This window comes from Anser cygnoides, chromosome 7 (genome assembly GCF_040182565.1).
Source record: "Anser cygnoides isolate HZ-2024a breed goose chromosome 7, Taihu_goose_T2T_genome, whole genome shotgun sequence".
NCBI classification, from domain to species: Eukaryota; Metazoa; Chordata; class Aves; order Anseriformes; family Anatidae; genus Anser; species Anser cygnoides.
In genome coordinates, this window is record NC_089879.1 from 26,103,189 (window position 1) to 26,115,259 (window position 12,071).

Here is a 12,071-nt window from a genome sequence, read left to right on the forward strand (position 1 = left end):
CAGCTAACATATCCCAAGGCAATCCTAAAAATTAAGGTAGGCTGAAAATAACGAGGTCAGTTATTTGATAATGGAAGTTCCTCTGGTTATGGCTGTCTAGTCTGTTTGTAGAAACAGAAACATTCCAGTTCTGGTAAGTCTTATTTTAAAAGAAAAAAAGGATAAGAGAAAGTTCTTACAACAACAAAAAATTAAAGACGTTAGCTATAATTGAAATAAATGTGATTACCAGAGAAACTACATACAAAACACATTTACAAGGAAGATGAGTCTGTTTTGACAGGCATAGTACATTTATCACAACACCTGTCTCTGTCATTCAAATAATATTTTTCTCCTTTTGTTTGCTTTCTCCATTGTATCTGCAGTTCTTGTTTTCAGAAAGCAATGGTGCTGTAAGCATTAATGAGATTGTAGTCTCCTCCTGTCCTGCCTGCCCCCTCTCTCCTGAAATGGGTGTGCTGTAGTATTTTTCAGATGGAATGTTGGAAATGCATCATGAACTCGCCAGGAATCGCTGCCAGTAAATAAGTGGTCAGCCCTACTCCACAGACCTAGTCCTACTGTATTTATGCCAGACAACTTTAAACCTGGAGCTCTGCCAGTAGATGAGGTCCCTGCAGTCAGAAGCTTTCTGCCTTCTCTTTGGAAACTAGATCTTGTTTTACCATATGTCTATATAAGATCTTTAGGGTAAAGATCCTGACCTACTGTATGCATTGCACAATGCCAAGAGCGTCCAGTACTTAAAATAATGCCACTTTTTATAAATGTTGTCATAATACTCTGGACTGTGAATGTCAACAGGCTATGGGCCTGCCAGTTGCCTGGGTTTTCCAAGGCTTGCCCAGGATTTGAAGATTGTTTTTTCATAGGTTTTTTTTTTTTTTTTTTTTTTTTTAGCAAAAAGAGCAACTGCTGTCTTGACTTTATTTTTTTTTTTGGATTTCTTCTCTTTCCCAATTAAAAAGCAGATGCTTATTTTTTTCTTGAGGCATACTTTTCTTCCCCTCCCCCAATGTATTCCATTTCCAATTTTCATTACATTGTAATATTCGTGTTTGGTGTATAAGTAAAGAAGGAGAATATAAAAAAAAAAGGCAAAAATGAACGTAACTGGGTCACAGAGAACTGCAAACAAGGTGCTAAGCTTAGTTGTGGAGTTCAGAGATGGGCATGAAGAGCAGCAGGATGTACTGTGGAATGTGGCTTGCTCACGGACAGCGTACTCTGACCCCCAGGTAATGCACCAGTACTGGTACATTTTACTTTCATTTGAGTTTATCTTATATGGTGCTATCCCTAAATGTGCATTTATAACCCCTGGTATCTCAGCTTTTAGTTGAACGGGTTTTCAGAGCTTGGCTTAGGAATAGGTCCCCATAAGCAGCTGCTGAGATTGGTAGAGCAAAGGGTTGAAGTATTGACATCTGCCTTGCCTGCACTTCAGGTTACATGAGGTATAAAAGCAGAGTTCCTTCCATGTTCCCTGTGGGGCTGGATTGTTGCTGTCTACCAGCCCCTGCTTTTACTGAATCCTCCACGATCATGTGGAACACTGCGCCGTGCAGTTGTCCTGGCCTTTTGCCTTTCATCCCTGTTCTCATGCAGCTCAGCAAAATGGGTCAGCACTTTATCCTGAATCCTGTTGTTTCGCTAATGCGCAGATCCAAGTGGATCCATTATATGTGGGGAACTTCAGTGGTGTTGAAGATGTGCTGTGCACCCTGTAGTATTTTATGTAGCTGGGTATGAGGGAGAAGGGTGAGCTATCAGATGAGATCTATAATGTTTCAATGTTTTTTGAGTCACTTACTAGGCAGAATGTGACTAGCTGCCCCTGGCCTCCCTGCCTGCAATGGGACTTGAGGGTATTTTGTGTGACACAATTCTAGAGATAGAAATGCAGAAGAATCTATCTGTTAGCAGGAGAAAACTAAGTGTTGTAGGCTACAGAACACAAAATTCAGCCATATAAAGCAACAGTGATCTCATGGGCTAGATACTTTGTTGACAATTTTGTGTTGAATTCTAGTTAGCTCTCACAAAGTTCTTACAAAAAACACCCAGTAGTATTTCTTGTTTTCAAACTTTCTTTTTAATGTCTTTTACTCCACATAACATTAGTGGGAATAAAATCCAAAATGCTGTTTTTTTGGTTCTTAACAGTCAAAGGGGATGAAGATAAATAGATGAACAAACTTAATTGAAAACCGCTAGAGCACAGGAGATCCAAAGCAGCAAAGCACTGAAGCAATGAACTTCATCAGTTATAAAAGACAACTTAAAAATCTTTAAAATCTGGCAGATCAATTCATAGCTTCCAAGTGATTCCCTGTTACTGGTATGCACTAGATGTACTTACAATAAAAATGGATCTCAAGGCTGACTTAACAAAGACCAGTAATTATTCCCTATAAGACTTCTGTATTATAAATACAGTTTCTGTAGGTAACATATAAGTATGTTACCATTTTTTTCCTCTGATTTTCACCTCTTAAAAGTAAAGTCCAGGTACTATTTGCCAGCACAGTTTCAACGAATACAACTTTGAGCTCAGGCACAGAGAGGTTGCTGACTGTACTTTTTTTCCTTCTCTTTTTTTCCTTCTTTACCAGTCTGTTGCTGGGAAAGCTGCTTAGCCTTGCCAGTAATATGTCAAAGCAAATCTGTTTTGTGCTGTTGAGCTGCCCATAACATACCCATCCAGGTGAGGGAGGAAAATAGACAAAAGAAGAAAAGATACCAAGCAGCATGAGTTTTAATGCTGCCACTGTGAGAACCACCTATTACACATTACTCTCTCCACTCAGTAAATCACTGGTAGTGAAGGCTGTAAGAAAATGAAATATATCAAGGTTCCATCTTATTTCTTGTATGAATGTGGTTGTGCTAAAATGAATGTTCTCACTGTTGAATGAGAAAAACAATCCGAAAACTAGATGTCTGTGAAAATAAAATAGAAATACATTACATTATGGAATGTACAACCTGTACAACCAAAAAATCTACTGTCTTCTGAGAATTAATGCATGCCACACAACTCCCCGGTGATCTAACAAATCTATAAATAAGCCAACACTTTTTCTACTGATGAACTGAAAAAACATATTTTTATTGTATACTTATATTAACGGTTTTAGAGTTGGTCAGGTATTCCATGTTGGAATAATCTGATAGAAGAAAAATGTTCCTTAATTTAAGTAGTTACTTTTTTTGTGGAATTGGTTTTCAAGGGCATCGGACTGATTAAATTCAAGTTAAGACATGAATACTTTGTTTTAGACCATGGCTTTCAGCTGAATTCAGTACAGCTAAATATGTAACATGAGGCAGAGTAAGGGAACAGAGTATTCAGAACATCAGAAAGTCAGAAGCAGAGGGCAATTAAGCATTTGCTAAGACTCTTTGATCATGCAAGGTGGATTTGTATCACTTGTCTTTTCTTGCTGATGTCAACTAGTCTTTGAAGAAAGTAATGGGCTCTGATAGCTTCTTAACTTCAGAAGAACATTCTGTTTTTAGTAGTACTCTTGGAAAAATATTCATGACACATGCTGTTCCTTAGACTGAAATCTACCTCATTACTACAGAAGGCAAAAATGTGGTCCTTTGGTGTTTGTGCAGATATATCATTTTAAGGCAGCTAGTAGAATACTAGCTATAAAAAAAGTGCTCCTTAAAATAGTCAGTACATTTGTTCAGTGTTCTAAATGCAACTAAGTGCATTTGTTTGTGAGGAGCTGTATTATACCTTGATTTAGCATGCAGATGTCATTAACTAATTTTGCTTTAATGAGATGAAGTGTATGTAATATCTTCTAGTTGTCATCTTCTCTGGAAGTGCTGCAAATACTTACTCTCATGCAGGAAGAGTATTTGATGAGGCTTCTCTAACTTTATAATTATGGGGGAGAAAGTAAATATTAATCATATAAATTGCTGATGAGGGATGAGTGTTGTTTTACGAAGAGATGAACACAAAATAAAAACAGTTTTTGTTTTTCCACATCATGGAGCATGCAGTGATTAACACCCTGAGTAGGGCAACAATCCACGTATAAGTTGGAAGAGACAGGAAACACAGTCTTCAGTTAGGCGACTAGACCAGCTGAAGGGAGAAAATTCGCATCCAGAAGTATATTGCCAGTGAGAACATAATGCATTTTGGATGAAAATTTTAGTTACTGTCAGATAACTGGCTTCAGCTTTGCTGCTTAACAAGTTTCTAACATATGTTTGCACCCATGCCGCTATTAGTGTGTTAGCTTTTCCTGTGCTGGCCTGTGGTAGTGCCATTCTGCAAGAGCAATTGTAGGTTATCTGTCTCAGAATGCTTCAGTAATAGAATCAGTGCATTTCTGGTTTGGCTTTTATGGGACAAAGCAATTATTTCTGTGCAGGCCTCTGATGCTCTCAGAATATGAATGGTGCATAGGAGATCACTGTGATAAAGTAGCATGTATGCTTGTTATGGCTTCTTCTACATATGGGTGTTATGGAACCCTTGTTTAGGAGAATACAGGAGAGATAAAGCTATCTTTTTGTACTCAACTTGCATGTTGTGTTTACTTCCAAGGTTTTGGTTTGGCTTTCTCTGTTGCTGTTCCTCTGGAGGTAGAATGGTTAAAAACATTACTGGGTTTGCTTGCCTACTCTGTGATCCACAGAGGTCTGTGTTGGTGTAGACTTCATAGCTACTTGCAGCGACACTTTAATTTATTGAACGGAATATTCTGACTACCCTTGATGTAGTGTAAAAAGTAATATTAATTTGGAAAAAAAGCAAGAACGATATATTAATGTGAGTGATTTGTAACTGGGGGTGCGTGTTAAATGTGTGTGGGTGGGTGGTTTGGGGAAAAAGAGTACATGCTTGTATGTTTCAGACTGCATTGTTCTATCAGCGGAGACAGCAAAAGACTAGTACATTTGTGAGTGTAAAGTATTGAAAATATTGTGAGGGAGGTGGGTGTATCCCAAGTGTTAAGATTAACCCTTTACTTGAGTCATTTATGTGCTTGTAAGGAAGTGATAATGTCTTAATTTTTGAGATTTATGAGTACCTTCAAAGTTGTTATGGTGCTACTTCTTGACACTGAATTTAATTGTCAGATGTTAAACCATTTGTGGCTATTTTTTCAGATTTACCTCAAAATTCGTTGAGACTTAAACATGCATGTGTCCTGGAACTGGATGACTGAGTATTTTCAAAAGTAATCTCCATACTCAGATAAGCTATATTTGATTTCCTCACTCTGTAATTTGTGCATATGCATTTCTCTTTGTATTTGGCAATCATATGAAATAAGTATCATTTTTTTCTGAATGTAGAGAAGGTAGTAGCTATCCCTATCAAGGATCAACTCTTGTTACCTTTTTGTATGTTGCAGAGTTATGTGCAAACCCTGTGAGGCTTGAAGCAGTAAGTTTACTAACTGATGGTCCTTATTTCCCTATCAATTAACCCAGCAAGATGTCTACAAGATAGCAGATTCCACAGCATTCCTTGGCTGTTCTTGCATTTCATTGAAAGTTCTTTTTTTTTTTAATGTCTAAGCTGAATCCTCCTTCATACATGTAAGTTCACTGCACCTTGTACTTTCTACCATAGATGTAATGGAGAGTTTATTCCTTTTCTCTTTGCAGTATTATCAACATGCCTTCTCTCAGAATTCTTTGCTTTAAAACAACTGTGCTCAAAATTGTTCAATCTTCCCTCTTAGATCATGTTTTTGAGACCTTCTGTTATTCCCTGATGCTTAAATAGTTCTGCTCTTTATTAAAGGATGAAGTTTTTCTGATAAGTAGAATGGAAGGATTTCTACTGGTGTCTTCTGTTTAAAACATGTGACCTGACTTGTATGTGCAGTCATCTTTATGATCCTAGAACAACTTTCTATGAAGTTTTGCCTAATTTTGCCTAATTTTGTTTCTAATCATACATTGTGCAGCTGATTGTTCCTGCCTTCATGTAGGGCTGTGTACTCATCCTTACTGAACTGTATCATATCTGAGAGCATCACGTTTATCATTCTTTTGACATTGAATCCTGTCCTCCAATGTGCTGAGGCCTTTGTCTTCCCACCAGCGAATCCCTTTCTGTTTTCTTCTGCAATTATACTGAGGCAGCCAAAACAGACCCCAGCAGAAATTCATTTGATGCATTCTTCTCTAGCAGCAGTGAATTGCTGGTAACTGCTCTTAAGAAATCTTGATTGTATAGTAATTTCATCTAGTACTTTCTGTACTATTTACCAGAAAGGCACACGAGTGTCAAAAATCTAGTCATATTATGAGACCCTACTAATCCTTTGCCTACAAAGAAATGAGGAAGAAGGAAATCATATGGATTTGGCAAGCCTTGCTCATCCAGAGCAAACCTGTGGTGGCTAGTACTCATTCCTATGTTTATTTCTAGATGATTAAATAGTGTACTGCATTATCTGTTTTATTTTTTTTTTTTTCCTGAAAAAGTGACCATTCTAAATCCTTGATTTTTCTCTTTGAAGAAGGACTAGTCAAATTTGCTCCTTTTGTTTTCCATTATCAAGCAGGTCTTCATGCTCTCTCACAGGGGAATACTGGGAGTGGGGAGCATTGTTAGTTTTGTCATGAACCATTCAGTTCTCTACTATACTATGATGAAATTCATTCAACCCAACTAAGTATAATGAAACCTGCTTACTGGAACACATTGTAGTTTATTTTTTAGGTTTTCATCCTGCTTTTCCAAGAGTAATAAATGCCATCGTTAATCCAAAGTGACTTTCAGACACAGTTTTTCTATGTTGGCCAAAATAAAATTTGAGTTTCCCTCTCATTGCTTTCTCTACTTTCTTTATCAAATATTTATGTATTTCAAGAACTTGCTGAACATTTTCCACGGTACTATATTCCCTTCTCCACTGGATAGTTCGAAGCATACATGGTAAGTCCTGTACTTTGGATGCCTCTACACAAAGTAAAGATTTCCCTTATGTTCTAGGCATGGAGTCATGTTGAGAGATTCCTCTCCCAGCCAGTTCCGTCTTGCAGAACTCCTATATGCAGCAGCTTGTTTGCAGATCTGGCTGGGACACAGGACTGCTGGCTTTTAATGTCCTCATTCATGCACCTGTCAAGATTACAATATTGCATAAACCTTGTGGAAAAACCTCTGCAACACCATGTTTTGTACAATGTTAAGCTTGACAAAGTTTTTATTTAAAAAAAAAAGACTTCACTAACGGTGCATGAGAAACAATACTTATATTTGGACTAGGTCTAGGTACTGAATTAAATATCTCTGAGAACAATTAAAAATCGGCCTGAAATCTGAAGTGTTAAAAGGATGCTGTTTCCAAAGACTTGATGACTTTTTTTTTTTACCTGTCTTGTGGATCTACAGCTCAATACATTTTTATTGGTTGAAATCATCACCTAGTAATGTGATGCATAATTCTTAGCTGTAATTGAAAGAGAAAACATGCCCTAATTTTCTGGGAAGTAGTATTTCTCAAATCTTCTACAAAAGAAGCAAGAATTATAGAGAATGCCTCATTTGTTGAATGCTGTCAAAGGTGATATACGAGCTATTTCTGCTTAACTTTTTTTTTAAAATAAACCAGTCTGGAGCAGTAGGGTGGGTGGTGGTGAGAGAATAAGGTTTTACTTACTGAAAAGTGTAGGAAGAAAAAGAGTAAATGCTCATATAGATCCTTTCAGCATTTTCAGACTTGCTTTCCTGTAGTTTTCTTGTTTGACCTTGAGTAAGCCACTTAGCACCATCCATACTAGAGGACATTCTTAAGTGCCTACACCCAAGAGTTAAAAATCAGTAGGTGTGTAATGACTTGCTGGTAACATTCTCTGGATATTTGTCAGACTGTCTGCTTTGTAAGGAGCAATTGGGTCGTCTTGCTGTATTTTTCTAAGACTGAGCTTGTGTTGCAGTTACTGTGAACGCTACTTGCTCATACTTCAGTAGACTTCAGTAGTTTAGTAGACAGAACATTCATGTAGGACATAGAAAACATGGATTTAGTGCACTCAAACCTGACAGAATTAATGTGGAATTAATGTAGATTTTCTTTTCCTTGTGTGAATACCCCGGACTGCCTGGGTGCAGGTCATGAGGCAGAGGTGATTTGTGTGTCTCCTATGAAGCTCATGTCTCTGTAAGATTATATAATGGGTACGCTTCATGGCTTACCCCTAGCGAAGAACCTTGTTTTCAGTGAAGGGCTCATGAACCCTGTTTATGGAGTTTCTAACACTTGACTTGCAGGTGCCAATACACGCTTTTGGCTCCCATCTGTTGGAGAATATTGCTAAGCTATGCAAAGCAGAAACAGTACCCTAAGAATGGAAATAAATGATGTGTGTGCTAAAAATTACTTGGTAGTCTTGTCTTGAACCCAAGACAATATTTTGACTTAGTTTGTGAAATTACTGGGTTGGGCCCTTATTCCTTTTCTTGTATTGTCACCCAAATGCACATGCACCCCCCTCCCTAACTCCCCTTTCCCCAGCAAATATTCTGCATAAAATTGCATCCTGTACTTTGCATAATGTCACCCATGTGCAGTTTCCCTGTAAAGCTCACTGTAGTCATTCATCACTTATATTTCTTAGGCAGTCACTGCATCAATTTTAGTTCAATCTGTCTCCTTCCTCTAAGCCCTTCTGTCATCTGTCATCCACATCTCAATTCTGCTTGTTCATTCTAAATGTATTTAGTCGTTTGTTTTGCTCATAGAAAGATATGTATTGCGTTAGACCTAAACAAGCAATTCTACCCGTACATACACTGTTTCCCTTTACTTTTTCTGTCCACCCACAAACGATACAGTACTGTTGGGTGTTTATGTTTATATATGGGGTCTAAAGGATCACAGTTAAGTGTTGGGGGGTGGATGGGTATTTGCAGGTCACAGTGATTTTGTGCATGGGGGAAGAGGGCAAAGCATGAGTTGTGACAGAAGTCACTGCCCCAACCTACTCTTGACCTTCTTATTGTGAATTTGTTTTTCCTATACCTTCAGAGCTTCAGATCCTTGTCCCAGCATAGCCAAAATGGATCCGGTTGTCTGTGATGTATGGGCCTGTCCTCACTGACTCTTTCTTTCATCAAAGATTTGGGACAACATAATGAGACCTTCCCCTTACTTGGTGGGACGCACAAGGCTCTGGTGTTTTCCTCTGTCACCTATCTTTTTGTTAAAACATGAGGCTGTATTGTAAGATCTTCATGGTTTAAGAGTGCTAAAGCTAGTTCCTTTTCAAAAAGCTAGTTCCTTTCCAATGTAGACCTTATTACTCAGTTGATCTACCCTGAAGTCTGCCTTCATTGTTATTGAGGGAGTTATTGAAGGAAATAGTTGAAGGAATTGAAGGCTTTATATATGGCCATTATGGACTAAAACCCTCTTTGTAGGTAAAATCTACATTCTCAAGTTACAGTTCCCTTGGCTTTTCTTTACCAGATCAGTAGACAGCAAACAGCTAATCTTCCAGCAGCAGTACGGTAAACAAGATGTCTTGGCTCAAAAACAAAATGTGTTCCTTTGGCTGGGAAAAACTGATATCACCAAATCAGTTATCTTTTTGATGTTGTTTTATTTAAAGTATCTTGGAGGCTAACCAGCATATTTGTTAGAGTAATATGTCCAGTTCATGGCAAGTACTCTGTTCTGGGCATTTCCTAAAGCACCCAGGACTTCGTATTGAGGAGCAATTGGAGAAAGAAGGCATCCTTCAGAACTTTTTCCAACAGATTTTGAACTCGTATAACAGTGCTTTTATAACTAATGAGAATAAATTCTGCTGGCAGTAGAACAGTGAATGCTTTCTTATTTAATTTAAATTTAGGTTTATTTCCTTGACTAAGATTTTTTTTTCTGCATAAATTTAAAGATGTATCTGATTTGTACATTGTAAGAGCAAGAGATAAGATGTAATAATCTGTGTTACTTCAGTCAAGCTTTACATATGTAACAATGAGATGAATTTTTAGCTGTGATTTGGGAGGCCATCACCGGGAGAAGGATGAGCATCTTCTTTGGTTTGTAGGAGGGAAGTTCAAACCATACTGCAAGGAGAATTTTATGTAGTTTAGCTAGTCCCTACAGGGTTGCAAAAAAAAAATAAAAATGCGAAGTGCTATATTTTATAATTTTACAAAGTTACAATAGCTACATTCAAGAAATTCAGCATTGGATTAACTAAACTATAGAAGAGATTAACAAACCACATTGTCACAGAGTACAGTTAAATATCCTCCAAGGAAAGGAGAACTGGAAGCCGAGAACTCCTAATGATGATTCCCCTTTTCATTTTTGGGATGTGATGTCTCTGAGCAGTCTCTGCAAATTGTATCTCTAAAGTGTGGAGTTAGTGTACCAAAGAGAACTATTTAATTTGCACTTGGAACGTGGCCCAGAAGTAGAAAAGGGGGCATAGAAGAATTGCTGTTATGGATCCAAAAGGTCTGATTAGCATGCTGCTGGTGACCTGTGTGATCTTGAGATGATCTAGGAATGTGCAGTGAGCTTAGAATATATATATATATATATATATATATATATATATATATATATAAAGTTACAATTCAGAGATACTACCAGCAAAGTATTTCAGATCAATACTATAGTATAATCAATACTAAATCTCACTTGGAAAAGTCCAATTCAGAAAAGGCTTGAGAATAAAGCAGCTATTGCAAGTGCTGCTTGAATGGAAGCTAAAAGCTTGGAGAAATCAGATGTATGAGGCATATTAATGATCCAGTTTTAGTGTATGATTCCTGATTAGGGTCTGAAAACCTTAAAAAAGCTAGATGACACGGAGTGTTATTGCTATCTTCCAGATCTTTCTGTATGCTGCTGTGAAAGAGAAAACATTTCTATTTACACATCAGGCATTTCACTATCAGATCCCATCCTCAGCATATCCTCTTTATGTGCATTTTAGTGATATTAAAGCTTAATGGAATGGCTTAAATTAACTTCTGCAGTCATTATAGATAAAAATGCTTGTCATTGCTGCGTTGTTGGCTTTCACTGGTATTTCTTCCTCAGTCTCTTCTGTAAGTGATCAACTCCATTACTGAATTTCTTGTATGGAGAAACCTAGTTGCACACCAGCCTAATACGTAGTTGGACTCAGAAACACTAATGGAGTTTCTGGAACTGTAAGGATCTTCGAAAAACCCCAGTGACCGTTGCAGGAAGTGGGAAACACAAAAGGAAAGTATGAGGCTGAAATCATTGCAGCTGGTGATGTTAAATAACTTCAATATATATATTAAGCAATAGCTCACTGTTGGTTATTTATTCCCTTTACTGACTGATGCAGGTGTTACACTGTGCTTCTGATACAGAGACTAGACAAATATTACATGTTTCTTCATACATTCAGATGAGTAAGCTAATGTTCAGTTGGTCTTTATATGAGCATCTTTAGAAATCCTGCAGTATTTCTCCTGCCTAGTTAGAAGAGCCCAATAAACTCTTATTCCAAGATCTGAATAGAATGTGCAGCATTCCACTAAATTTCCTTACTGATCATCAGTTTATAGACAAAATACACGTGCTAGAAATCAGCTGCTCACCATGTGTGTTTGGTAGGATTCCTGGTAAAAGTTACATTTTCACTAATAGCCAGCATTGTTAGGGCAGTACTTTGTATGTCTGAACCTAAATGGAGGGGATAAAGTCTGTGGAACTGAACTTCAATTGCAAACCAGAACTTTGAAGCTGCTGATTACATTTTATTGCTAAATTGGTAGATCAGAAAGGAGAATATACATACAGAGACAGTACAGAGACAATATAAGGAGCAGTATTACTAGCCCACATATGCACTTTACAGATAGGTAACAATTCTTAAGCAAAAGTAAAATGATAGCTAAATGTCCTGATGCACTTGAACCTGGCCCCTCTGAACTCAAGATTCTGTGAAGATTTTCTTAGAATAGTGCTCTGCATTTCATCACGGGGAAGGTGAATTGTTTCATTACTATGGTATCTGTAGAATTGAACCTGGAAGGTCAGGGAAAGGAGTTAACAAGAAAGATAGTTGAAAGCAGA

General features: G+C 37.6%; 1 protein-coding gene across 20 annotated transcripts in view; it reads left to right on the forward strand.

Moving 5' to 3' along the window:
* CTNNA3 (catenin alpha 3) overlaps positions 1-12,071 on the forward strand; it is a 488,378-nt gene that overhangs the window by 50,344 nt on the left and 425,963 nt on the right. The window lies entirely within an intron of this gene.